The sequence below is a fragment of the Lathamus discolor genome, chromosome 12, assembly GCF_037157495.1.
Source record: "Lathamus discolor isolate bLatDis1 chromosome 12, bLatDis1.hap1, whole genome shotgun sequence".
Classification (NCBI taxonomy): Eukaryota; Metazoa; Chordata; class Aves; order Psittaciformes; family Psittacidae; genus Lathamus; species Lathamus discolor.
The window spans coordinates 2,690,151-2,716,249 of NC_088895.1; the positions used below are offsets into that span (position 1 = coordinate 2,690,151).

The 26,099-nt window shown below is 47.7% G+C and overlaps 1 long non-coding RNA gene across 1 annotated transcript in view; it reads left to right on the forward strand.

Moving 5' to 3' along the window:
* The window catches only part of LOC136021063 (uncharacterized), an 83,703-nt gene extending 58,461 nt beyond the window's left edge, over positions 1–25,242 (forward strand). The window contains exon 9 of the long non-coding RNA XR_010615656.1: positions 25,065–25,242. This is a non-coding gene — a long non-coding RNA (uncharacterized LOC136021063). The remainder of the gene's footprint in view (positions 1–25,064) is intronic.
* Positions 25,243–26,099: the final 857 nt, after the last annotated feature.

Consider the following 26,099-nt stretch of genomic DNA (forward strand, 5'->3'; position numbering starts at 1 on the left):
TGCATAGAACTGGAAATGTGAGGGGATTAATAACTAGTTCTTGATATACTGGCACAGGTACTTAAAAGCATTTGCAGTTCTATGGCAGAGATGTATTCCTTTCCTCCTGGGAAGATGTGTATATCCAGTGATGTGCACACCTAGTGTAGCATGGTTGTAAATTCAGTTGTGTAAAATGGCATTGGCACCTCACAAAATGCGGTGCTGTCACTCTGTCCTTGCTTGGTGAATTGGTGTGGCATGAGTGGGCATATGGAGTAGGTAGAGTATGGAGGTGGACTGGAGCACCTCCCGTATGAAGATAGGTTGAAGAAATTGGGGCTGTTCAGCCTGGAGAAGAGAAGCTCCGTGGAGACCTCATAGCAGCCTTCCAGTATCTGAAGGGGGCCTATAGGGATGCTGGGGAGGGACTCTTCATCAGGGACTGTAGTGACAGGACAAGGGGTAACGGGTTCAAACTGAAACAGGGGAAATTTAGATTGGAGATAAGGAGGAAATTCTTTCCTGTTAGGGTGGTGAGGCACTGGAATGGGTTGCTCAGGGGGGTTGTGAGTGCTCCATCCCTGGCAGTGTTCAAGGCCAGGTTGGATGAAGCCTTGGGTGAGATGGTTTAGTGAGAGGTGTCCCTGCCTATGGCAGGGGGGTTGGAACTGGATGATCTTAAGGTCTTTTCCAACCTGAACTATTCTAAGTCCTTTAAGTGAGTCTTGAAAGCCAGAGGCCACTTAATAGAGGAAGCTGAAAGAGAAGTTCATAAGTGTTCTTCTGCTGTCATTACATCCTAGTTATTATCAGGGCATTGGCAGGGGAACAGGCTTCTGTTTACAACAGTTCTCTTCACTGTTTCAAGGTGTTCATCAGAACCCGCAGAGACAATGGCTTTCCTTGGGTTAATGTGCGCTCACCGAAGAACCCCAGCACTTGGGATGAGCAGAATTGGGTCATGATACTTCGTGTTTTCAACTTGTAGTCTGGGGTAACTGAGCAAACTAAGCCTCTTGCTGAAATCTGTGCTGTACTTCTCCCACTGTCGGGAAGAGCGGGATTACTGTGTGTCCGGGTCTCGCAGGGGGAAGTGCTGTCCATGGTCCTGGGTGGCCACAGGTGGAGGGCTGGGGGCAGCTTTCTCGCTCCCCCTTATGCCAACCAGTGCAGGTCAGCTCTGCAAATGAAGCCGAATATTTGCATGGATGGGGAGCTGAGTGCTCTTTAAGGAGTTAGAAAGGGCCCCCACTCATCCCAGTGGGCCTTGTACCAACCCTTTCCTTCCATGGTTAGCTGCTGAGGGCTGTTGTAGCCTAGTGAAGACTCTTGTCCAGACTGGACTGCCATATACTGGATCATCTTCTCAATGTTATATGACTCTTGGGAGGAGAAAATCCTGGACCATTATTATCAGAGGTAGATGGGATTCCTCACTGGCAAACCTCCTGCAGTCTAATTCTGAGGTTAGGTATTTCTAGCACAGGGATTCTTGCTTAAAACACTATTTTGAGGCAAAGCTCGCTGGTTTTTAGTTTATAGATTGATTTGCTCCCCATATCCTTTGGAATTCTTGTTATTGTGTGCTGATGATTTGTTTTTTCTCACTAGGCTTCTCAGGAAAACATAGCAGCTTTCTGATGGCCAGAGCTATGATGTGGGAAGATCTAAACCGTGTTCTGTGCTTGTGTAAATGGCTGTTAGCAGCTCATTGCAATGTTGGGGAACCTAAGGCTCAGAACAAAAAGCAATTAATATGACACTAGAATGTTTCAAAGGACATAGGAGGATTTCTTCTCGTGAGTGGGTACTATCAGTTCCTCTTAAATCCAGTGCTATGCCTGGGGGAAGAACCCATGGAGAGCTCTGAACAGAATCCATTAAGTTACTATAGGCACTATACTGAACAGGAAGAGCAGGTAACATAGTGAGATGAGGTGAGCTGCTGCCTTACTGTGTTCTTCGGAGTCTTTTCTATGGCCTTTGATTCCAGCTGAGGTGCTGATTTGTTCATACCACCTGTTTTTAATAGATAGCCAAATAGAGAGAAGGAGACTGAGGGAGATGATGAAAGGAAGATGCAGAACAATTGCATTAGACAGTTGAGAATTTCAGTCTGAAGAGCTCTGAATTCCCCTCTGAAATCTTCTCTTGGGAGTCTTAGTTCTTAAGTTAAATGACTAATTAGAGGATGTTCACACCACAGATCAGCTCAGCAAGGAAAGCACATAAGAGCTAATGCTGCTTACTTGCTCCCAGTAGAAGCTGAAGCTCTCAGGAGCTTGCATAGGTGTTTGTCCTCCTGGAAGTCTGTAGCTGTTGTCAGGACATTGGAGAATTTGGGAGAGGGAGGTGGCAACAATGAAAATCCCCTCTGACAAGACAAGGCCTGTATCAGTCCCTCTCTCAAGCCAGTTTCTTTGCCTCGTGCTTTCTCTGTTCCAACATCTTTAGTGAGTTAAAAATTGGAAGCTAAGTGCCCCAAGCTGGGAGATGTGCAGCACCCAGCAGGACCCTGACCTTCCTTGTAGGTAACAAATTGCATGGCATGTAGGCTGAAGATGCCTGATGAGGAAGGAGGGAGGGGGATGGCTTGAGGGGGAGTTAAAGTTACAAAGCCAACATCTGTTACTGAGGGTGTGGGCTGCTGTGCTCTGCTGTTCCCCTCGGCAGGCAGGGCTGGCTTCAGGAAGGCACCCAGAAGAAAAAAGTGGGAATGGGCACAGGGGGCATTTCTGAGGTGTAAATAAATAGAATCGATCCTGAGGCGGTGATTGCAAAGGGATACAAGGTGGAGAATAAGTCTTCAGAAGGAGGAATGGTGTCTTCATCTGCGCAATATACAAAATCAGAGCTTGGTTTTCTTAGGGCCTCCCCAGGGATTAGTCATTTCTGAGTAATGGAAGGAAGGGCAGCTATTATTCAACTCTCTCCTAGTTACTAAAAGTCCCTCCTGTGATAACTTCCTATGTTCATATCCTCTTCGATCGGTCTCTAACTTCAGTCTTCCCTGCTGCTTAGCACTATGAGCAACTGCGGCAGAAATGAGGACTGGCAGTCAGAAATCATCCGCAGAGATGTTGTTGGGCCCCAGGTTCCACGGAGGATCAAGCAAGCCTGGGCAATGGCATCTCCTGCGTTCAGCTGGGAGATTTTACCCCAAATACCTTCTGTCATCTCAGCAGACCCCATCCTTTTTGCTTTAATTGATTCTGTCTGCTTTTAATGTGATGTGCAAGTAGACCTCCCACTGTGAGCACTCCAAGAGTCTGGTCTGTGCTAGGGCAGTTGGAAGCTGGGTGTAGCTGTGATCAGAGGCAGGGTTATGTTATTGGAATAGGGAGAACAAGGGTATTTTTGGGAGGTCCACTGAACTCTGTAAATGCAGTAACAGTTAAAATGGGGCCTTTCACTTCCATCTTGGATTTGTGGGAAGTGCTTGTACAAAACCTGCAAGCAACAAACTGTGATAGTAACTTTTCATTACACCCATACAGGGCTTCCTAAAGAAGTCTACGGTCCTGTTGTGCTGGCTCCTTGCAAGCATGCACTGGGAGACAATTGGCCATCTGCGCGTGTGAGATGGGGATTCAAGGGGCAAGAAGGGAGTAGACTTGGCTGTGGTCGCCTAATTGCACGATGGCAGGGATGAGAGTAAATAGGGAAGTTGAAAAGGAAGCTTGCATTGTGAGGCTGGTCAGCCAAAGTCTAAACAGCTGCTGAGTTTGTTTTATCAAATCCAAATATTTTAGTTCAGCAGTGTAGTCACTGGAGTCAGTGGTTGTCCGGGCTGACACAGTGCTCTTGAAACAGTCAGGTTTGAGGGTTCTGTATCCCCTGCCACTGCAGGGGTCAGAGCTCTGTTGTCTCTCCTAAGACATAGGAGAAAGAGGGGTGTAGCTTACTCTGAATGAGAGCAATCCAATTTCCGATGGCTTAGTTTTAGAGTCTTGAGATATTTTAAGGTCTTTTCAAAGCTTCTGTATGGCCCTGTTCGGTTTGATGAAGTGTGCTGGTGCTTGGACCACAAATGAGGGTTTTAAGTCAAATGGGAAGAGTTTTGAGGGGGGAAAATAGATGAGTAAGTATTCAGAGTGAATTATCTGCACATTCCTGAAGTGGTTGGAGTAATAAAATATAGATATCTACACATTTATTCAGATCGTGCCATTAGTGGTCTGTGCTTCTGTGTCAGGCGGTGGTGTGCTGGGAAAGGTTGCAAGGCATGGAAGTAGATACTCTGAAGTACAAGAGTATATATGAAAGGCTCAGGTCTTTGAAGATACGATCTAGTTGAGGTGTTCGGAAGTATCTTGCCCCAAAACATCAGGGATGTGGTGAGGTGCCAAGAGCAATGCAAAACAAAGAAGCTGAGGTTAGGCTAGAACAGATCCCATATGAGCAGGTCCTCCCAGACCCAATTCCTCATGGTAGCTGAGTCCTCATTGTTCGCCTGCAGCTTTGTTCCTATCTGATAGTTTTGTTTAGAATTTGATAGGAACTGTAGAAACCAGTACCATGTAGTTGCCTTTGCTGGAAACATTCCTTCCTTTCCTTCCCTGAACCAGCACTCTTCCCATTTTTGTTAACTTATGTTTTAGCCATTCCACCTGATCCTTCGATATTTCCATATTTCAAGGTGACTTAGCCAAATGGCATGTTTCCATGGCTGATACGCAGGAATAATGCAGGGTTAATACCTAATTAGTTCCCAGGGACATTGAGCTTTTCATGGATATTCAGTAACAAAAGCAACAACAAACAAGCTGAATTCCTAGGTCTTAATTCAACGGGGAGGAGGAAATAGGAACCTAAAAATGCCGGAATTATTCAGTGTAGTATGAAAGCTTAGTTCTTTCTCTCATGAAGCTTGGAGGATGCTATAGCAGCTGACAGGGAAAATAGAACCTCCTCCTCCTCCTTCCTTCCCTCCCTTCGGGGGGCCTGTGTATGTGTCTGTGTTTGCAGCCCTGACATCTCCGAACAGGAAAATTCCCGGTTCTGCAGCATTGAAATAGCTCCTTGCCACAACCCCCAGTCAACCCGACCCCCTGTTTCTGATGTTCAGCCATACCTGATCAGTTGTATCCTGAGCAGCTGGATGCGATCAGAGCTGGCCTTCCACCTTGCAGGATGGCGAGCATATGGGCCCGCGGGCTCCAGCCATTACGTTCCTGAGCACAGAGCTTGGCTGCCTGTGGCTACAGAGGGGTTTTTTCCCCCCTTCTCAAGCAATCGCAAATAAACCTTTCTGATAAGTAACAGGCAAACAAACAGGCCCTTTGGCTCTGTAGGCAGTGAGAAGGAGGGAGGAAAAACGAGGAAGCCAGTAACAGAATCTTTGCTGTGTTTAGGCAGCACATAGAAGGCCTCAGAGTGCCTTCAGGAAGGAGGAACTGTGTCCTCGGGCAGAGATAGAGCTGTTCTTGGGGCAGAAATGGCTTATTTCAGGATGATTTGCCCGCAGGGCTTTTCAGCCAGGCCCTGGTGTGGGAGCTCCAGGGGATGGAGGAGGTTGGACTCAGGAGAATGGCCTGGAGATCACTTAGAGCAACAAAAAGGAGGCTTTGAGCTGACCAGTATGGGCAGTCTGGTATCAGCTTTGGAGTCATAGAACAGTTAGGGTTGGAAAGGACCTCAAGATCATCCAGTTCCAGCCCCCCTGCCATGGGCAGGGACACCTCACACTAAACCATCTCACCCAAGGCTGGGTCCAAGCTGGCCTTGAACACTGCCAGGGATGGAGCATTCACAACCTCCCTGCGCAACCCATTCCAGTGCCTCACCACCCTCACAGTAAAGAACTTCTTCCTTAGATCCAGTCTAAACTTCCCCTGTTTAAGTCATAGGGGGTTGAAGGCTGAAAGTGGCTGTTGTGAAAATGATCAGGCTCCATCAGAAAGGGAGGAGCAGGGAGGATGGTGCAGTGCAGGAGTTCAGGGCAGTTGTGGGAAGAGGCTGGGACAATCCCAAACAGCCTCTTTGTGCCTTCTGCCACTTCCGAGAAGGGCCTTGGGTTCTGAAAGGAGTCATAGGAGGCCTTTGGCCCTTTTCAGTGTCCGTGAAAGAAGCCAGGCAGAGTGTAATGGGCCAAAGCAAAAACCCCATGTCCTGTGAGCTCGCTGTAGCACTGAGAGAGCTGAGGAGAGGTCCCTGCATACCCTCTCCACCTTTGAATGATCTGACCTTGATCACTGTGGAAAGCTTGAGACAACCAGTGAGATATCTTGCAAAGAATGTGTTACAGGTCTCACCTTCCTTGGCTTTTCCTGTCCTACCTGCCAAGGAAATAAGGCTTCAAGCTTTCCACACAACCCTGGCTTCCCAAAGCTATGTAGCCAGCAGCAGTTAGAGGTGCACACCACGGCATCCAGGTGGGACCTGGCACTGCCTTAGAATTATGGTCTAAACTGAAGGATGGAAAAGAAAACCAAGTCGTTTTGCCCTCTGTTAAGCCTGTCAATACAATACACAGGCTATCACTGTCCCGTGTGGATATGGTACTTGAATGCAGTAGGGTCACAAAGAAACCTGTAGACATGCAAACTGGGAGGTTGAAGCTTGCTCCGAGTTGTTAAAGAAACAAGATGAAAGCGGTTGGGTTTTGCTGTCTGCATAGGCTAGGAGATGGCAACCAACACCATAGAGGCATGCTTCCATGCCAAGTGACGAATTGCTGGTACAACGCCTTTTAGGACAGGGGTCTGCATTCTGGGTGGCTCTGTTGGGGGGTTTATCCTCTCAAGTGCACATCCAGCTGGTTCTCTAAGTCAAAAAATGATGGACTTTTTGACTTGGAAGTCAGAGCCATGAGGAGCCTTTGAAACCTTTGCCTCTGCAGATACGGCCAAGGTTATCATCCTGGCACGTCTACAGGGAACTCGGATGCTATCTTGAAAGCTGCCGGTCTGCAGCATGCTCGTGTTGAAATGCTGAAACCACATGAAGGGCCCCATGCCCTTGTCACCTCAGCCTTCTCCTGGCTGAAAGGAGCCAGAGCACTGAGGTCACCACAGAGTTACTACAGATGATACCAGGTACGAGTTGTATTGCTGCCAATCCATCTTCTCCGAGGTCTTCAGTGGGAATCGCTCCTAGAGAGCGGTGGAGTTCTGTGGTTGTAAATACTTGAGCTGTGGAGAGGAGTAGGAAATTCATGTGGGAAATCCATTCAGAGAGGGAAAATGAGAGCATAAGCCATGGGATCAGCACCAAGTGGGCCAAACATTGCCGTCAATTACTTCCCAAGCAACTCCATTGAAGCAAACAGCATTAATTGTAGATTTATGCCAGCATTTCTGAGAGTCACTCCTGGGACAGAGCCAGTTCTGGTAGAGGATTAATCTTGCTGGAAAACTCCCTCTTGTTCCTTGCTTGGTCTCTGACACTTGCACATGCACACAAACAAATCCCAGTGACCCTCCGACAACCCAGTTAGCTAGCAGGGAATTAAAGGATGTGAAACCTTAGCTTCCCCTCCAGCACAGCCCAGCATCTGCCACAGCCCATTCGGAAGGCAGGACTAGCCACCTGCTAGTTGTTTTGCTCGAAGAGAAAATGCCTGTTAGGCACATAGGAAACAACTAATCCAGTCCCTTGGGAAGGACTAGCCATTTGTCATTCTCACAGTCACCAGCACAGGTACTCAGCACCTTCCAGGAGTGGGGCACGATGGCTTTTCTCTGGTGGTTTTTCCACCTGGTAGTAGTTCTGTATTTTGCTTTTATCTAATGGTAGGGTTTCTCAGACATTGACATGTGGCCGTCCACCTCGGGACAGTGAAAAATATGGCATGCCCTATTCCCACACATGTATCCCTTCTCAGCTTAAAAACGAATAGAGGAAGCCAGCTATTGCTTGTGCTGGATGCAGGTCTCCTTTCTGTGTGCGCACTTGCTTTCTGATGGTGCTGTTTGTGCAGGTTACAGCCTTGCAGAAAGATGGGTCTTCTCTAGTTACCACTTCTGTGCCTTGAGGACTGGTCAGTGGCATCTTCTCACAGTTAATTCCACAGCATCCCTATCCTCAATGCACCGCTGAAGTGTGGTGATGTTGTTTTCTGATCCAAATTTGCCAGTGCACTGAAGTGCAACAGATGCTTCCCTGCAGCTTGTCTCAGCAGCAGAAGGGATAGCTTAATGGGCTCTAGCAGCAGGCCAGGAATGCCTCCATTCCTCAGGAACAACGGGCTGAACTCCACACACTCTGCTCAGCCTTTCCCCCTTCAGAGGGCAATAAATCCAATAACATTCAGCTTACTGCCTGCCTGCAAGCTTCAAGTGAAAAGGGGGAGAGAAAACCCCAAAGCCAGGCAGTCAGTGGGTGCAAGTCAGTACGCCTTTGCTAGCTTGCACCAGCTGTAAGAGCTGGCCCCAAGGTTTTGTGTTCACATTATCCTGGGGCTCATGTTGCAAGAATGCAGGGTTGGCCAGATGTGCTAGCTACAGCATCCCCTTCCCTCCTGAAGTGACAGGGTACCAGCTGCCACTCCCTGCCCTCAGTGCTGTCTGCCTGCAGCTTGGAAGCTGCTGTGGGGTCCTTGGGAAGGGCTGCCAGCAGGAATAGAGATATACTATCCCTATTCCAGGACACAACAGTAAGAGGGTAAGAGCAGCCAGAGGAAGTTTTTCCCCTTGGAAGTGATGTTCATCTCCTCCCCCAACCCAGCATATGGAATTCTGGATCACATTTCTCTCTCTTGCCAATAAATATTGCAGATTTATTGCTCTATACCTGGTGGGTAGTAAATTGCATTCCACCTCTGTTATAAGGCTCTTTGCTATGACACAGTCTTGCAGCTCCATTAAACCTTAATTACAGCAACACTTCATTGGGTTGCTGTGATGGTCTGAGTGCCATTGCAGTAAGGGAGGATGTATGGCCAAAACAGGCTGATGCAGAGAGGCTTTATTTTGTTTTGCTTCCTCCCTTTTTAAGGATTATGGAGAGTTGAGCCCAGCAAGGGGAATAGATGGAGACTCAGCCTCTTGCTCTCTGCTCATTTTCCACAACAGCTGGCTTCACCTGCCGCAGCAGCTCTTCTGCTCTCTGATGAAGTGCTCAGCAAACAGTGTTCAAAGTTGTCTCTATTAAGTGACTTGTTTGCATTTGTATTTATGAGATGCATCCCAGATCCAGCATTATCTCTGGGTCTGAGAGTGTGAGGAGTGTGGGGTTTAGTCACATAGAGCACAAGGAGTAAATCAGAGCTTGGATTTCTGCAGAGTGCAGCAAGGCAGATTAGAAAGAGCAATTGCACTGGTACACACGCGATCAGTCCAAGCTCATCTTTCAATAGGCAGATTCTGTGTCAGCTCAAGGCACTGGTTCTGGTGCCCTCCCCGCCAGCCTGCCACTGTCCTTCCCTGCAGCCTGTGGGAAGGAATGAGCCTTCACTTCAGCAACTCCTTGGAGGTCAATGCGGTCTGATGTTTTCACCATGCTTCCCCATCCTCTGGTGCCTGAGGATTGACTGAGGCCGCAGCGGAGGCTGGAGGTCTCAGTGCCTGTGGATGTTGGATGTGTGGATAGATGGTTCTCGCTTCCCCCTCCAGCCAGGCGTGGATGAAGCACAGATTGGAGCTCCAGTGCCTCTGCTCCCTCCAGACTGAGGGTGTTCTGCTTGGCCTTATTGCTTTTGTTTTGGAGATCACTCCTGGTCTAGGATGAGTCCCCCAGCCCCTCATGCAGACTTGATTCAGTACTAGCATGCATTGTACAGGTCTTCGGTGTTACAATGAGCTAACCAGAAAGCACTAATGGCTACACCAGCCACTTGGATTCATTGCACTGTTCCATAGGTGTCATCAGATCTGCTCAGGAGAAGGATTGCTTCATTCCCGGTTTGGAACTGATTTTCCTCAGTCATACTGGTGTGATAGCAGTGTTACACATGGTGTAGCTATGGCAGCAACTGAAACTGCTGTCGATTACCCTCAGGATTATCTTCCATCAGCATGATGCCCACGCTTCAGTAATGGTTTTGACTGTTGTGGTCACTTTGTTTAATGCTCATCATCCTTGTAAGTGCACTCATATGAGTAAGGTTGTTTGTACTTTACCACATCTATAACTTTATCTAGTCAAACATCTATACAGCGTGTACTCAGATATCCACAGGTACTTGTAGATAGGCAGCACAGAAACCCCCTACACCTCTGCTATTGCAAAAAGCAGCTACCAGAAAGCAACTAAAATCTTTGCAGACATTTGCTTGCAGAACACTTTAACGAGTAACTAACACATGGCAAATATTTCCCTTTGGAGAGCCTCTTGGAGAGCCCGATTTGCCCTGATTCTCCCCTCTTGCAGCAACCTTGAGATGTCAGATGTAGGAAATGTGGCCACAGCTGTTTATGCACTTAGAGGGCTGTTTTTCCAAGGCCACATCCTTCCATTCTCCCGTAGATGACTTGAAAAGATGCTGCAGGGACTCCAGAAAGCCAAGGTCTATGTGCCACGTGCAGGTGTTGCCAGGAGATTGACATTCCGAACATTTGAAAACTATCAGAGAACTCGTTTGGTGGTGGGCTTTTTTATTTCCTCTCCTCCTTCCTTCCCTCTTGAACTCTGCATTAGGAGCCTCTTGCTGTACATTGATATTCCTAACAGAGCCCCATTATTCAGGCAAGAGTCAAACACGATAGCACGTAGTAGGGGGAAGACAGGTACCTTGTCATTGGCTGTGAGTAAAAGCAAACAGTGTTCAGCTTCTCTGGACCCTGGGATGAGTTGTCACTTGCCAAAGCCCTGTCCAGCCCTTGACTTATCTTCCTCCGTAGGGTAGTTAAGTCATGCCAGCCCTAAGTGGTTCAGAAAACACCACTGGACTGGTTACTTCTAAGGAAATGTCATCACCTTGATGAAGACTGATGGTTTTTCTATGTGCAAATGGGATGCGTTTTCAGGAATCTTTGTTTTAAATCATTGAAGAGGGAAATAATGTCAGAGGTTTGAGTAGCTGCAAACCAAAGGGGTTTATTCGTTGTGTGTAGGGGGAAAAGTTTTAATTTCCAAAATGCAGTTGGTATTTAGGGAAATTAAAGCTGTGTAAAATGAAATGGGAATGTTTTGAAGGGCCTGAAAATATATGTTTTGATTAACTCAAATGAACTTAAAAATAAATCACGGGGCACATGAAATGTTGGTGGGTGGGTTGGTTTTTTAGGTTCTCATTTGGAATGAAAAATAATTTGCAATCTTGACACTTCCCATGGAATGAAAAGTCCATTTGCTGATTAAGGCCCGGTTTCATCCTGGCTAATTTCAGGCACTATTGAACTGCTTTGTGCCAAAGGGCACTTTAATCCACCTGAGATTTAAATTGCCCTCTGGAGGTACCTATTTCATGGATGAGACAGGGGCAATGTGACTTCTAACACATGTGTCTGAGAGAACTACCTGAAGCTCGGTGACATGCAACAGGGTGCAATGCTCTCCCTGGTCTCGTCTGGTGTCTCTACTTGTGGCTTTTGTGTTCATGTGCCCTTCCATCTCTGCCCCAAAAGTAGGGGGGGTTGGATTTGCGTTGCGTATTTCTCTCCACTTCTTTCCTAGTGGTGAAAGAGAATTCTGGAGGACCGGCAGGGTTATATGCTATGAGAAGCAAAGAAACAAGATTTGTAGCTAAGATTGAGGGGATCTTTGGCCAGGTTGTTTGTTCTCTTTTAATCACCACGCACCATGGCTTTCAGCTCTCAACATCTGGTTGGCAGAAGGCAGGTCCTCTTCAACAGCTCCTCCACAATGTGCTGAACACTCGGCTCCATCTTTAGTGCTCCTTGACCGAGAACAAAAGTGAAAATATTTGGCATGCCAGAGAAGGTTAACAAAGGAAGTGGTGCGCAGCCTTTTCCTCACCGTGAGATCCCTTCGATGTGAGAGAACAATCTTCTTCATGTCACACCTGACAATCTGGTGACAGCAAAGGGACATACCTGCTGCAAGTCCTACGGCACTGTCTTGCCTGGCTTCAGAGTTTTCCACACCCCTCCAGGTTGAGGATATAGAGAGCAGAAGTCAGATCCGTCCTGCTTTATACCCACAGTCCCAACTCATGTCATCTTGACATACTTGTGAGGGCTTTGGTCGTGTGTCCAGTCAGCCAGATGGATTTGCTTTAGGTAGCTGGACATTTGGGAAGTATTATTTCTTCTAAATATGTAGCCTGCACCGTTCTTATTTTGGGCTCATAAAACATAACGAGATATGGGTCAACATTTAAGTCCTGTGGAAAATTACATCCTGGAAGACTTTGTGGAGCCGAAGGCTTAGCTGGTATTAACTCTAATTATACTCCATTGAACTGTACAGCAGCAACTGTGGCCTTTGACTGCAACCTTATTCCCTTTGCTCACCATTCCTGTTGCATCTAAGCAACAAGCTACATGTTGGGACACAAGCCCATGCCAGTGAGCATCATTCCTTCTCTGCCATGTTTTGGTGAGGAATGGAGCATCTCACTCCTTTCTTGTCCGTGATGGAGCATTTTATTCACCTTTAAAGCTTCCAGCAACTATTGCAAGCTCCTTGCAGCAGCTACTTGGCAAAGGATGTAGGATGTAGGATACGTCCGAGTGCTTCAGCCCGAATATCACAAGTGAGCGTGTGCTTTTGGAGGCAAGCAGGCAGCGCAGGAGGGTGGGGGAAGGAGATTAAAATACAGTTGTTGGCTGATACAAAAAACCCCGAAAAACTTAAATAAACCACAAATTACAAAAAAAGGAGAAAAATCCTGTGAGAAAGAAAGAAAGTAACAAGTCTGTGGAGGATGGATGTTTGGAACTGTTCAGCCTAATGCATGCCAGATTCCTTCTCTCTTCTCTCCCCCCCAACCCCCTCCCACTGCCTTCCCCTTACCAAATGCTGTCTGCTCAACTTCTGAAACACCCTTTGCCTTTTTGACCCTTCAACTCATCTTGAACTTAGGAAAAATTGGGGAGGCGGGAGGGACTCGTTGCCTATATAGCGCATGTGGCTGCGCCGGGGTGGGGGGGTGTGCACCGGGGGGGGCTGACATGGCTTTGTGTGGTTGATGCTCCCCTGAAAACAATTTGTATCCTGTTAATAGAATTAGTAAATATTTGTAGCTCCCTTTGAAGCTTGTGTCCCTAGGGGATGTATGGGAAGGGGGGGGGCAGAGAAATTAAAGAGACAAGTTACTGCTTTAGTCATCCCGTCCCCTTCCCCCAGCCTCTTTCTTTCATTATCTACCTCCTTTATGAAGACACTAAACAGACAAATTGGAGGTTTGAAGCCAGGCTTGCTGCGTGCGGAAGTGACAGGGGTGGTACATGGGGTGAGGGGGGGGTGGACGAGCAGGCCTGATAGCTGCTAATGCGAAAGCCATTCACATCTAATGAACCCATTTGGGAGCCAAGTTCCTGAGTGGTGATGGGGTCTGGCCAGGCGCCCTGGGGTGCTGGCAGGGGCCTTCAGCAGGGCACTGCCCCATGGTGGCTCCAGCCAGTGAGGTTTGGCTTGTGTGGCTGATAGAATAAGGGTCCTTCAGCTCCATCACACACCAAGTGACCATAAAGTATGAATATACAGAACCTCCCATCTTCAAATCCCTCTTTCTTCTTCCCAGTGTAGTGTTATAAACTGGTAAAGGACAAAGGACGAAGAAAGTGATCTCAGATCGGAAAACTGAGTCATATAGGGCTGAGACGTTTCATTTCCCGTTATTATTTGTGATTCACTTCTTCACAGATGCACAGGCTGCGGTTAGATCACCTGCAAGTTTTTAGGGGGTGGCCACGTTCCAGCTCTTTGCCTCCAACAGCTGGTAGTTGAAGTGCACGTGAGTGATGAGGGCCACCCAAAAGGAGGATCAAGTTTGAAACGGTGGAAATTCAAAGCGCTGTTAGCATCTCCAGGCATGGCATTATTACTTGGGAGTGATTTTGATGGGCAGTGGGGAGGAAGTTTGTCTGAGTTGCTTTACTTTCAAGTGCAGAAGGAGCCTGAGTTGGGTTATTGTTTCGAGAAGCGTGCTTTCAATCCCTTGCCAAGCCTACCCAAGTCCATGGTCCTCTGATCATGCAAAGCTCGTAGCGCAACAGCTGAGCTCTTACAGGTGAAATGGCTTCTAAAACCATACCTCTGAAGTAAGCTTTTGCCTTATACATAGGCTATAAACAAACTGTTGGGTGGGGGGGATTGAAGAGGGGGCACCACATTTCCTGGAGATCACTGGGGCCGGGTTAAAAATGCTAAGCTTGCACAAAAGGAGTTGCTGTGCTCCAGATGTAGCAGCGTCTGATAACCTGGATCTTCTTGATGCATTGCCAAATTAAACCGGTTGGACTTGAATACCCATATTTTGTGGGATCACTGTAATATTAATGCTTTCTATGAAGCCACATTAACACTGACTAAGGAGGAGAGCATGGATCCCTGCTTCAGCCCAGCAAGCATGAAGCATGCAGCACTTCACTTGGAGAAGGTGAAGTTTTGGTGCTGTTTGAGGGTCAGTTTGATCCTTAAAGCAACAAGCCATCTTAACTGGTGGTGTGGCTGCCTGCTGGGTGAAACTAGGCTGCGATGACAACTCCTGCAGCTGATAACATGGGGGAGGTTTGTGGAAGTGACTCCTCAAGTCTGGGTTTATGAGGTTGGAAATTTGCTTTCTGAGTTTTTGGGCGTTGTGGAAAGAAGTGAAGAAACCCCACGTGGCTATTTTCTGTCTTAAGGTAAAGAAAGAACAAGGCAGGCTGTTCAGCTGTTGAGTATTGAGTTGTCTATGGCCAGGAATGTTTAATGGGATTGACCGGCTTCCGTTCCCTAGTAGTTGACAGCCAACTGTCACCCAGCCAATGCCACCTCCCATAAGTGCCAATGGAGAGAAGGTGGCTCAGGAGGGTGATTCCTCTGCATGTATCTTGAGTCGTCCATTTCTCTCCATGAGCGACCAAGCTGACCAGGGTTACTCGCTCAGATATGTGGCCTAACTAAGTTAGGATAGATGAATCCAGTTTTCACCTGTGACTTTGGTTCCTTGGAAGGTTGCAACCCAGATAAACTAGTTCATTCATTCAATACTTGGTTGAAGGTTGTCATTCAAAGTTTACTCATTGAAAGAAGGAAAACCTTTAAGAAGACCCTGGCCATCAGTCGGAACAGAAGTCTGTGTGAGAAACGAAACCATCAATTGTCTGAAGCTTTGGATTTTTCCTTTCTTGAGGTTTAGAAAGAGAGAAACAACTGCAAAAACCCTCTGAAGTCTTGTTGGGTTGGGTTTATTTTGGGGAAAAGGCAGCAACAGAAATGTTCACAGGTCTTCACGGAAGGCAACTTGAAGGAGAATAGTTCCCAAACACCCTGAGTCTGCTTCAAGCAGCTGGGTTTTCTGGCAGCTCCAGTGAAATCTAAACAAGGAAAAGGATTGTCTCTTTTTTTCTGTTGTGTTTTGCAAGTTTTTTGTTAGCCAGACTGGACAGTACAAAGCACATCCTCCGTGGGAAGGTGTCGCAGGCTGCAGACGAGATAAAGTTCCCTGTGATTATATGGGGTGTTTCTCAATTGAGAGTCAGCACATGTGGAGGGCCGAGCCTTTCAATGCAAACATACAGGGGGGGAAAAGAGAGGAAGTGGAGTCCATTAAGGAGAATGGTAAAACCAGGAGTCAAGTAATGAATGAGCGACTGCTCCAGGAACGTCTTGTGAGCACCTTTCACTCCCACTGCTTGCAGGAGGTTCTGCAGGGCTGAGCCCCAGATCGGGTGAGCAAGGGCCTCCTTTGCAATTCTATATGTCTGCTCTGCCTTTTCCAGACATGCATCTCTGGTTTTATTAAGCACACGGCTTGCCGTGATCCTGAAGTTCCCAGCACTCCCATTCCCACCCAGAGCTGAGAGACCTATTACCAGGTAATGATGTGTCAAGCAATAGGCAAGGTAGGGGAAAATCACTGAAGGAAAATGCTGATGTAGCAGTGGAAGCATCTATGGGGTTTTTTATCCTCCTTCATGATCTGGTTTTCTATACCCAAAGCTTTTAACTTGCTGATGTTTCTCCTTAGATGGATGAGAGGGTTTGGGGACTTACAGAGCGACAGCAGATCTGGTCTTAAAAAGTGTTGAAATGTGTCTCATCCTAAAGTGAATTATGTTTTCAACTCCCCAGGCCTGGAAAAGTTACTTAGAAGTAGTGAGTTTTAGCCCTGCTTGGGTCTATACAGAGACAGAACCAGTTGAATGACTGTTGGTTTTGTGTTTATCTGGAAACTGTAGTGAAAACCAGTGATGGTTTTCTTAGGTGGGCCAGGTCTTCTTCCAAAACTGAGTCCAGCACAATTCCAAACTCACCCTAACGGTGTTTGAGCTGACCTGGCCAAGGATAAATGACTGTTCTAACTGTCTCCAGGGAGCTGACTTCAGTGCTAGCAGACTGACAAGGACTGGAAGCATCTTAAATCAAGGTGCTGTAGAAAGCTTTGCAGCACCAAACCTTTGGTGCGGGTGATCTCCCTGGGGAGCATCGTACACGTGGCTAAAATTGACCTGTCATCCAATGCCCAGCTGGAGGTTGCACCTTTTAATAGGGCTCATCTCCACCTAAACCAAAGGCAAATCTTGCCTAGATTCTTGCTTTATCATGTACCATTGTAATGGTTTCCCATCTGTTAAATATTTTCTCAGTAAGTGGGAAATCCAGTGTTTCTCGTGAACGTGATATTTAATAAAGCCATTATGAAATTATTTCTGGATAGCAGAGCCTGCAAGAGTTCAGAAACTACGTCTTTTTTTTCTTTTTTCCATCTAATGCTGTGTTATGCTCTGAGATTCCCTGCAAAGGCTCAAGCCCAGATTGTAAAATGTACTTTGAAATTTAATTTCCATCAATTTTCAATGTGGAAAAGATTAAAATGTGCAACTCCACAAGGAGAAGGATTTTCCTCAGTAACAAAACAAATTGCAGTGGGAGCTGGTGACAGATTTCATCAGAAGGATTTCCAAAGCTGTCATTTCAGCTTGTTTCTGCTTTACAGGGTTTGAAAACGCTCTAAAAGCAAGATCCAGTTTTAATCTCTTTAGCAAACTCATTTCCCAAATCAGCCACTGTAGCCTTGATTGCAGCGAGTTTTGCTTTCTGAAAGCAGCAGCTGTGGGAAGGGGGCAAACAGACATCGGTGGTTTGCAAACAGTGTGGGGAAGTTCAGTGAAAATATTGATGAATTATCCTGCAAGGACCCAACCGGCTTTGTGAAAGGCTGATGATAAAGGGAGAAATCTGGCTAAAAATTTGGGGGTTGAAAAGGAAACGGCTGCTTTCAACGTAAAACACTTCTCGTGCCAAGAATTGGAGCCAGCTGTCATTGTCTTTGTATCCATAAACAAAAGCTTTGGTCTCCCTAACAAATCTCAACTGAGCAAAATGAGAATGGGGAAAGCAAGGGCTGGTGTGGCTGCAGTGCGTGTGCCATCCGCAGTCAGTCTGATGCTGATCTGGGGCTGTTCCTATGAAATCCTTAGAGTGGATGGAGCTCAGTGTCCGCACTGCTGGTGAGAGCACCTGGGAGCAGAAGTCAATCCCCATCCATAAAATCCAGGAGGAGAGGAGATGGAACAGGGTGATGGAACTGTTGGAACAAGTCCAGAGGAGAGCCATGAGGATGCTCAGGGGCTGGAGCACCTCCTGTATGAAGATAGGCTGAGAAAGTTGGGGCTGTTCAGCCTGGAGAAGAGAAGGCTGCGTGGAGACCTCAGAGCAGCCTTCCAGTATCTGAAAGGGGCTTATAGGATGCTGGGGAGGGACTCTTCATCAGGGGCTGTAGTGACAGGACAAGGGGTAACGGGTTCAAACTTGAACAGGGGAAGTTTAGATTGGATCTAAGGAGGAAGTTCTTTACTGTGAGGGTGGTGAGGCACTGGAATGGGTTGCCCAGGGAGGTTGTGAGTGCTCCATCCCTGGCAGTGTTCAAGGCCAGGTTGGACGTAGCCTTGGGTGATATGGTTTAGTGTGAGGTGTCTGTGCCCATATCAGGGGGGCTGGAACTGGATGATCTTAAGGTCCTTTCCAACCCTAACTATTCTATGACTCTCTGATTCTGTGATGGGTGTTTTAAGCCTGTTGAGACCATACCGTAGCAGGTTCATTTGCAATAGCTGTGCTGCAGCACACACCTGGGGAGGACAATGAAGAGTGTAATGTGTAAGCAGAGCTTTTAGCACCTTGTTGGAACTTCTCAACAGCTGGAAACCAAGAGAGTTTTGCTCCTTGGCCTCTTTGGTCCCTATTACTTTTCTTCTGTTCTTTCTTCCCCTCTTTCAGCCTGAACCCCAGCTGATGGTATCCCTGGAATGTGGGGGGCAATATCCCCCTATATTCTTACTTGCAGTGCTGGCACCAAAGCCCTGGAAATGTGCATGAGGATTTTAAGTAGCGCTTATCCAACTTGCTTGCTCTCCCACCCTCATGATGATGGCCACATCAGATTGCTCTTTATTCTGTCTCATAGATTTGTGGATATCCTGTAAGGTGGTTATCATTCAGGCAGTGTTTCCCAAGCGGAAGAAGGTATTCCTTATTTCTGTGATGATAATTAGGGATTTTAGCTGAAGTCATTCAGGCTCTTTGTACCTCTTGTGAGGACTGAGGTTTTGCAGACAGCAAGCCTTTGGGTGAGATTTCACAGAAGTTTTCCATCCTGTTTTTGCCAGCGTTTCAAAGGCAACGATTGTCTTTGGGACAGTTTTGGGTGCTCTCATCTAACTGATAGCCCGGACTCGTAAAGAAAGGAAGAGTTTTCCCAAAAGGAATCTTTAATGGGCTAATTAAGCCTGAATTGCTGTGATTTTATTTTTTGCCACCTTGTAGGATTCTCTGTTGGCTGCAAAGAGTTTGGGTTTTCCCACTTTTGGGCTGCTATGGGAACACTTCTCTGCCTGGCTTCCTTACAGTACAATGCTTGTGTGAGCTATGCAATGGAGACCTTTAGTCTGTTGGAAATGTTTGTGTTTCAACTAAATAAAGATGTGTGACTCGAAGATGGTGAGGTAACTGTGGGTGGACAGGCTCTGATCACACCAGTCTTGCCTCCATAGGAATCCAGGCAAAAAGAAGCTTACATCATTTCTGAGTCTTCTGCCTCTGTTTAGCTTCAAGTTGTTGGTGAAGGTTAAACAGAGATGTTCACCAGATGGTTCATCTTCCAAACTGTCTCTCCTAAGGTTGTTTCTTCGGCTCCTTCCATGCTCAGCTTTGGAGTATTTGATCAATAGGAGATGTTTTCATTTCTTTTGCTATGAATATATCCCTGTGACTCCACCTGGGTTCAGGGAATCATTGGGCAGACCTGCCCGAGTGACAGTTGATGCATGGACCAGGTTAGATTCTGAACGTAGAATCTGCCAGCCATGTACAACGTACATGTGTTGAACACTAACACAGACAGTAGACTCTGCCCTTCTCTTTGGAGTCAAACTCAAGGTCAGGGGAACATAAGGTGCTCAGCTGCACTTCATTCACAACATGACAGATCTGCATGAGAAGTCACTTAGGATACACTTGCGTTCGTGTAGGCTCCAATATGGATCAACAGTCCTGCCCATCCTTCAGCACAGAAACTCTGTGGACCTCTCTGAGCTGATCAAACATCTGCCTTTGCTGCGCTGAGAAGATGCTGCTAACACACGACAGTGTCACCGAGTTTGAAGATCGAAGCTGGGCAGAACACGGGTAGAGTAAAAAACCTCCCCGTGTAATTAATCCAGTCTTATTACTCCAGCTTTCAGCTTTGTTTTGTATTTAAGCTGGCCTGGCCTGCAAAACCCAGGTCTCAATTAATACTATTATCCTGGGGATGACATTTCCTCAGTCTGTCGTCGGTTAGTTTTTAATTCTCTAATTTGTTCTAATATGAGCATTGCCTGCACATCAAGTCAGCCATGAAGACGCTGCATTTCCAGGTTCCTTCCTCTCCATCCTCCCAAAGAAATTAAAGCAAGGAGGCTGCGGGACCACAAGTGCAGGAAATAGAATTAGGGAACATATTAATTGGGGCATCAAGTAGGATTTTGTTCCAGGCGGTTTCCTTCCGTGAGCCACTTTGATGCTTCCCCTTCGCAGCTCTGTTTCTCATTAAAAGTATCCCTTAATGGCAAATGTTGTTTATTCATGTTGCAATTATGTCATGCTGTAACCCCTATGCTGGCAGGCTTGGCTGATTGGCGAGGAGGAGGAGGTCAGTTGTAGGGAGGCATCGGTGCGGAGGAGCAAGGGGGGAGGACATGGAGTGGGAGATAAACAGCACACAAATAGTTTCAGCTCTGTGGTTGAAGGCAACGGCTGCTCGGAACCTCTCCCTGTGTTCAGCCAGGCTGGACGCCTGCGTGAGAGCTAAGGCTTGTCGCTCCCTTTTACAGTTGGGTTTTATTCCTGCTGCTATTTACTGGCTTTGGGGTTTGCAGCGCTGCCAGGGAAAATGGCCCCGTAATATTAAAGCTCTGCTTTTCAGAGTGAAACCTGGGTTCCCTTTTGCTACTGTTTAAGAGAAACAAGATGTGGGTTTGGTTTGGGGGATTTGGGGGGGAAAGGGGCGTTTTATCTTCATCATTGTCCTTTTCACTGTCCTCCATGGCTCTTGCGCATCTTAGCCCAGCCATGGCTGCAAAGGGGTCGTCTTCAAGGTATTATTTGCTCTGATCTCTTCAGACCCATTGCTTTGGGTGAGGCTGCTCCTAGGTGGCTTTTGCCAGCGCTAGTTCAAGGCTGTGAGAATAGCTCATTTGTGGGAGGGTATTTGTTTTTCCATCCAAGCAGCCAAAACCTCCAGCTTCCCCTCTCCCTTTCTTGCTTACTGGGAGCGCAGAGGCTTCATTCTGCTCTTGATCTCTGAGCTTCTGTGATCAGCTCAAAGAGCCTGGTGCTGAACTGAACTTTTCCTCCTGTTTTTTGATCGCTTCTACTGTAAAACGGATTTGCCCCCATGTCTCGATCTCAAAAGCAAACAATTAACAGCCATAATGAAAGAAAACAGCTCATGTATGCAGGGAGAGCAAGCCAAGCCATGTCCATGCCCAAGCAAGTTCAGAAGCCAATACAAATACCACTGCTGTGTTTTGGAAACTGCTGGCCTCTCTGGATCTTGGGAGCCAACACGCAGTGACTGAAGCCGATGGCAAAAGCAGTGAGCAGAAACCTCAACGCTGTAAAAACCAGAATGTAAAACAAATCTGAGCAGGGGAAAAAGAAACCTCTGCCTCCTTCCTTCCTAGCTAAAGTGATTGGAGCAGGCAAACGTGGCGAGGAAACCACAGGAGCTGGGGCTGGTGAATGAGGGGAAGCAGACAAGTGTAGGAGTCACAGAGGAGAAGTCACTCGGTGCCTAGAGCCAGAGGTGCTGTGAAATGACTCATTTTCACTTTGCATGTTTGATATTTGCATGCAAAACGCATTCTGCGAGCCGTCACATGGGTATTCTGCTCATGGGGCTTGATCCGGGATGAAATTTCACCCTTTCCTCCAGCAAAGTCGTTTATCTTTCAGGGAGGAGGGAGGAAGTGGGAGGGAACTGCAGGGAAAGAGAAAGAAATGGTCCTTCAGGCATAAAACCCAGGGGTTTATCCCTCAAAAGGGTCACTCGGCTGTTTCCTAACATAGGGACAGAGGTGGGAAAGGCTGGTGAGAGCAGAAGGTCAGGGCAGAGATGGTTCCTGGCTCTGCTGCCTCCACCCTGCCACTAGACTGAGCTGGAGCATCCCAGTGCAGTTCATCGGCTTGGAGCCTTTGTGCTGCTTTGTCTTAAATCCTTATCCAGCTAAAAATCTCTGGAATCAAACTAAAACTCCAGAATCCTGTGGCATATTCTGGGAGTCTCAAGAGGTCCGGGGATGTCCGCCAGCCAGGGCAGGAGAGCCACTCTGCCTTTGATCTACCCCTTGAGAAAGACTGGCAGCGTTTTGCCTGGTCACCCTTTGCAGATCATTCAGTCTGGGGACCTGATGCTTTCCGCTAGGTGAGGTTCTCCTGTTCCGATGGGTATGGTGTGGGAGCAGTGTATCATACCTCCACCTTGGGAACCTGCATGTGCATCCTCCTCCCTGACCACGGGAGGGGAAAATCAGTCTTTAAACGTTCTCGAGGGGATGAACCCACCTAATCCTGTCCTTAGGCTGAGCCTTACACCAGGGGATGCTGATCCCCCAGGCTTATTCTATCAGCAGCCTTCGCTTTGCCTTCTATTCCTGTATTATCTTTGCTTTCTCCGAGCTTTATCCCAGGGATGGTTTGAAGGGGTTTACCCACTGGGGATCTCTGCAGGCAGGTGTAGTTCATGTCCTCATCCAGTGGAAGAGGACTTTATGCTGGGTCTCTCCACTGTCTTCTGGTCTGTGTGGAGCCCAGGAGGAGAACAACTCTCTGTAAGCAACCTTCCCTGCAGTCCTGGTGTTGGATCCCTCTGTCCCTGATGGAAGAGCAGCCCTGAACCATTGAGGGCCTTTTCATGCTTGCTGTTGAGTGTTTCTGGTGTTGAAAGCTGCTCATGAGGACAGCTTGTCAAGTAACATGCTCTCGAGCCAACTTGCTTTTAGGGAGCTTCTAGGTCAGTCCCGAAGAGCTCTCTGTGATAGCACATATGCTGGGCAGTGTCTTGGATGCTGCTGAGCCCCACTTGGAGCAAGATAAAACCAAGGTAATCCTGGGGCTCAGCTTTTCGAGGTGTTTTGTTGTATGTTTGTGCCTCCCTCTGTACTGAAGGGATGGAGTTTCCCAACCAAAGGATTGCCTTAAGGCAGTCCGTTAACCTCCTCCTTGCAGTTTTCTCTGCTATTGCCTGTTTCCAAACCCTTACAGTGCCGTAGGTATCCTATGGGAAAGGTAACCCTTTGGTGTGCTGGTAGTGCAGGCCATTAGCTGGGACTGTGAGCAGCTGCTGTTTGCCCTTCCTGGGCTTCCTAAGCAAAAGGAGCAAATCCAGAAGCTGGAGCCTGCCATTTATAATGGCAGGAGGTGTGCCATTTTCACCAGACCCCTGTCTTGAGGGTTGAGAGCTCTTTAGCTGTTCAGTATCTTGCGTACACAGAGGAGTTTCTCTAGCATAGGTCCTCTGTAGAGAGAGATCCTGCTGGTTTTGGCATGGCCCTGGGGAGAGGCATGGTACGAATGCAGGCAGCCTGCCACCATGGGCATTGGCTTACGCTGCTTGTGCTTCTGCCTCCATCCAACAGCACCGGTTGCTCAGTTTCAAGAGCTGGGGCAGGAGGGCAGCGTGTCAGGCACAGCAGGCCCTGCACCTTGCTCAGGTGGATGCAGTTGGGTATAGATGGCCATGGTCCTAAGAGGTGAGGTTTGGATTTGGTCTTCAAGATATTACTTAGGAGTGATTCAAGCGGAAGGCTCACCCATGTAAACTGGTTCTGTGCATCAGATGGTGAGGGTGGGTAAGGATCCACCTTGCTGTTATTACCCATGTTCAGACCATTTACCTGCATGAAATGATATCTCTGGGGGTGTTTCACGGAGTTAAATCTGTCCAGTCACTCTTGGGATACACCTGCAGTTTATACTGCATGCAGATCCAAACCCGTGCTCAGATCAAACTTGCTGTGTTCTAAGCATGGGCTGCACTCCTCAATATAGGGATGTGATGAGCTTTGGGGTACCCAGGCGAAGGGGAAAACCTTGAGACCACCCTTGCCCTTAGCCTAAGCTCAGTTGCATTGGTAGTTAAAGAAGCTGTTCCCAGGCTGGGTGCGGGTTGCTGTTTTTAATGACATGAACCAGCACGGCCATAGTGGAGTATACCCAAACATCTGGAGAAGCAGGGTGTCCTGTAGTCCAAAAGGCTTTGAAATTACCTATTTCAGTGCCAAGGTAGAGGAAGGACACCCCAGAACAAGTACATCTCGTAAGCAGAGGTAGAACAGCTGCCTCTGGCATCTTTCTCTGAGCCCGTGGTTTTTACAAGATCATCTATCATTGCCCATGTGTTAGGGGATGTTGAATCCTGCGTTGGAGGGTTACACGGGCAACGGAGTGAGGCTGCAGTGAATCGGTTCCGTTCTCCTCCTGTTTGCACGTAGTTTTCTCAGAAGCTTAAGGAAGGAGGGAGCATCACCTGGTAAACAAGCTTAAATGAAAGCCGTTTTGCTGGAAATGTTGCAGCACTCCTGAAAAAGACACAAATCATACTGCTAGTGTAGTACAGGGTTCAGCTTGTGCAGTAGGGAGCATGTGTCTGGAAGTGTCTGTGTGTGTGCTTGCAAGATACGTCCTTCCCTGAAAGTGAGTTTGGAAACCAGCTGCCAGCAGGTGAATTCCCATGTTAGAATTGCCTGAAATATCCTGATCCATCTGCCCTGGAACAGCAGTGATAAACGCCAGTGCTTGTGTATATCTGCCTGGGTTTCCTGACACAATCATATAGGCAGTTGTGTTGGGGGAGGCATAGTAAATGCCATTAAGATGCACTGGCTCTATTGGAGGTGCAGCACACGTGTCCTGGATCTGGCATGTGCCAAAGGGTGGATCTCGATGGCACTGTGGTGTTTCCAGGTATCTGGGTGTTTAGTTAGAGCTGCTGCACAAACCAGTATCCTGATACCTCTGTCTTTGCTGAGATTGATTTTAGTCGCTGGTTAAAAGAGGACATACAAGGACATCTATGGTGTGGTGACCTTAATTCAGCTCCTGATCCAGGGCTGGAGGAGTATCAGAAAGGCCAGGGCAAAGTCCCTCATTTGATAGGAGAATTTTAATCAGATAATCCCATGAGCCCTTGATGGGAGCTTTTTGCCTGTCCTTTCCATTGTGCCATAGCACTGGGGAGAAATACTGCTGGTAAATGATGCCACGGTGAGGCCTCAGGATGCTCATGAGGAAATAACACAGAGGCAGCACCACTCCTTTGCATCTGTGCCAGTTCCTTGGTCTTGGATGTAAAGCGAATACGCTTCAAAGAACTGGAAATGTAAATTGGGCTGAAATTAACACACTTGCCATCTGACTAGTCCCAGTGAGCCATGCAATTTCCTGCCTTGCTTTTGTCCCCTAAATCTCTATTGCCCTCACTTGCCCATACAGAACAACACCCTTTATATGCCCTGAAAATCACGTGTGTTCCCATGTTCTGCTCACAGGCACCGAACTCCCGTCCCTGCGGTGCTGGAAATGCCTTCAAATGCAAGATTTTCCTATGAAAATGCCTCTGTAATTTAGCCTGCTTGTGAAAACGAAGTGGAAACGCCTCAAGTCAACAAAACTGCTTGCAACTTGGGTGGCCAAGGGGTAGCAGGTGGGGGTGCCACGGTAAAACAAACCCCAGCTTAATTACAGCAACCCCTGTCAAAGAGGTTTTCTCTTTCTCACACGTACGTACATGCGTGCGCTCCTCTCCTGCCTTGCCTTTCCTCAAGGATCAGAAGAGCAGCGTGAGCTGTAACGCACAAGTTCTTGTTGCCACAAACCGTTTTGCTGACTCAGTCCTAGGAATCCTGGCGGTGATGCCAAATTGCACTCGTGTTGCTCTGCTTTCTGGCTGCTGAGTGTTGGAAAAGATCTGTAGGAAGCCACTCCTAGCAGAGGGCTGAGAACCTGAGCCTCAGCCTTCTACCCATTGCGTTTGCTTTGTGAAGTTCTCAGTGCACCTGCTTGCTTAGGGAAGGCACCTCGGGAAACGCTCCCCGTGTGAGCCTCTTCTGATGAGCAGGAATAACGCAACTGAGTCAACAGCATCATCCAAATTCCAAAGTGTGGGTGGAAGAAAAGAATCGCCCTTTGTTGCCGATCCGAAAATCCCGAAGCTTTCTTCGCCCGGCGATGTGTTGGTGTCAGCAGATTCGGGGTGTTTTACTGCCAGCAGTCAGATTGAACTGCCTTGAAGTTGCAACATCAGGAGGGTTAATGATGTACAAAGTGCTGGCCAATGCTGAGGTCTGGCATGCAGAGATCCAGCTGTGCTGGAGAGATGATCCAGAGGTGATTGTCATGGCCAATGTTTGTGTGTTCCTGGGGGCTCTGGGCTGCTTGTGTTCTTAGGATGGGGTCTGGGGGAGCAGGAAAACTCTGGAAGAGAGGCTTTCCTTTCTGCGAAAGGTCCTGGTTCAAAGGGTTCAAAGCGTTAGCGTGGGGAGGATTAACATTCCCAGGAATGGAGCTTTAACCTTCCTGGGTTT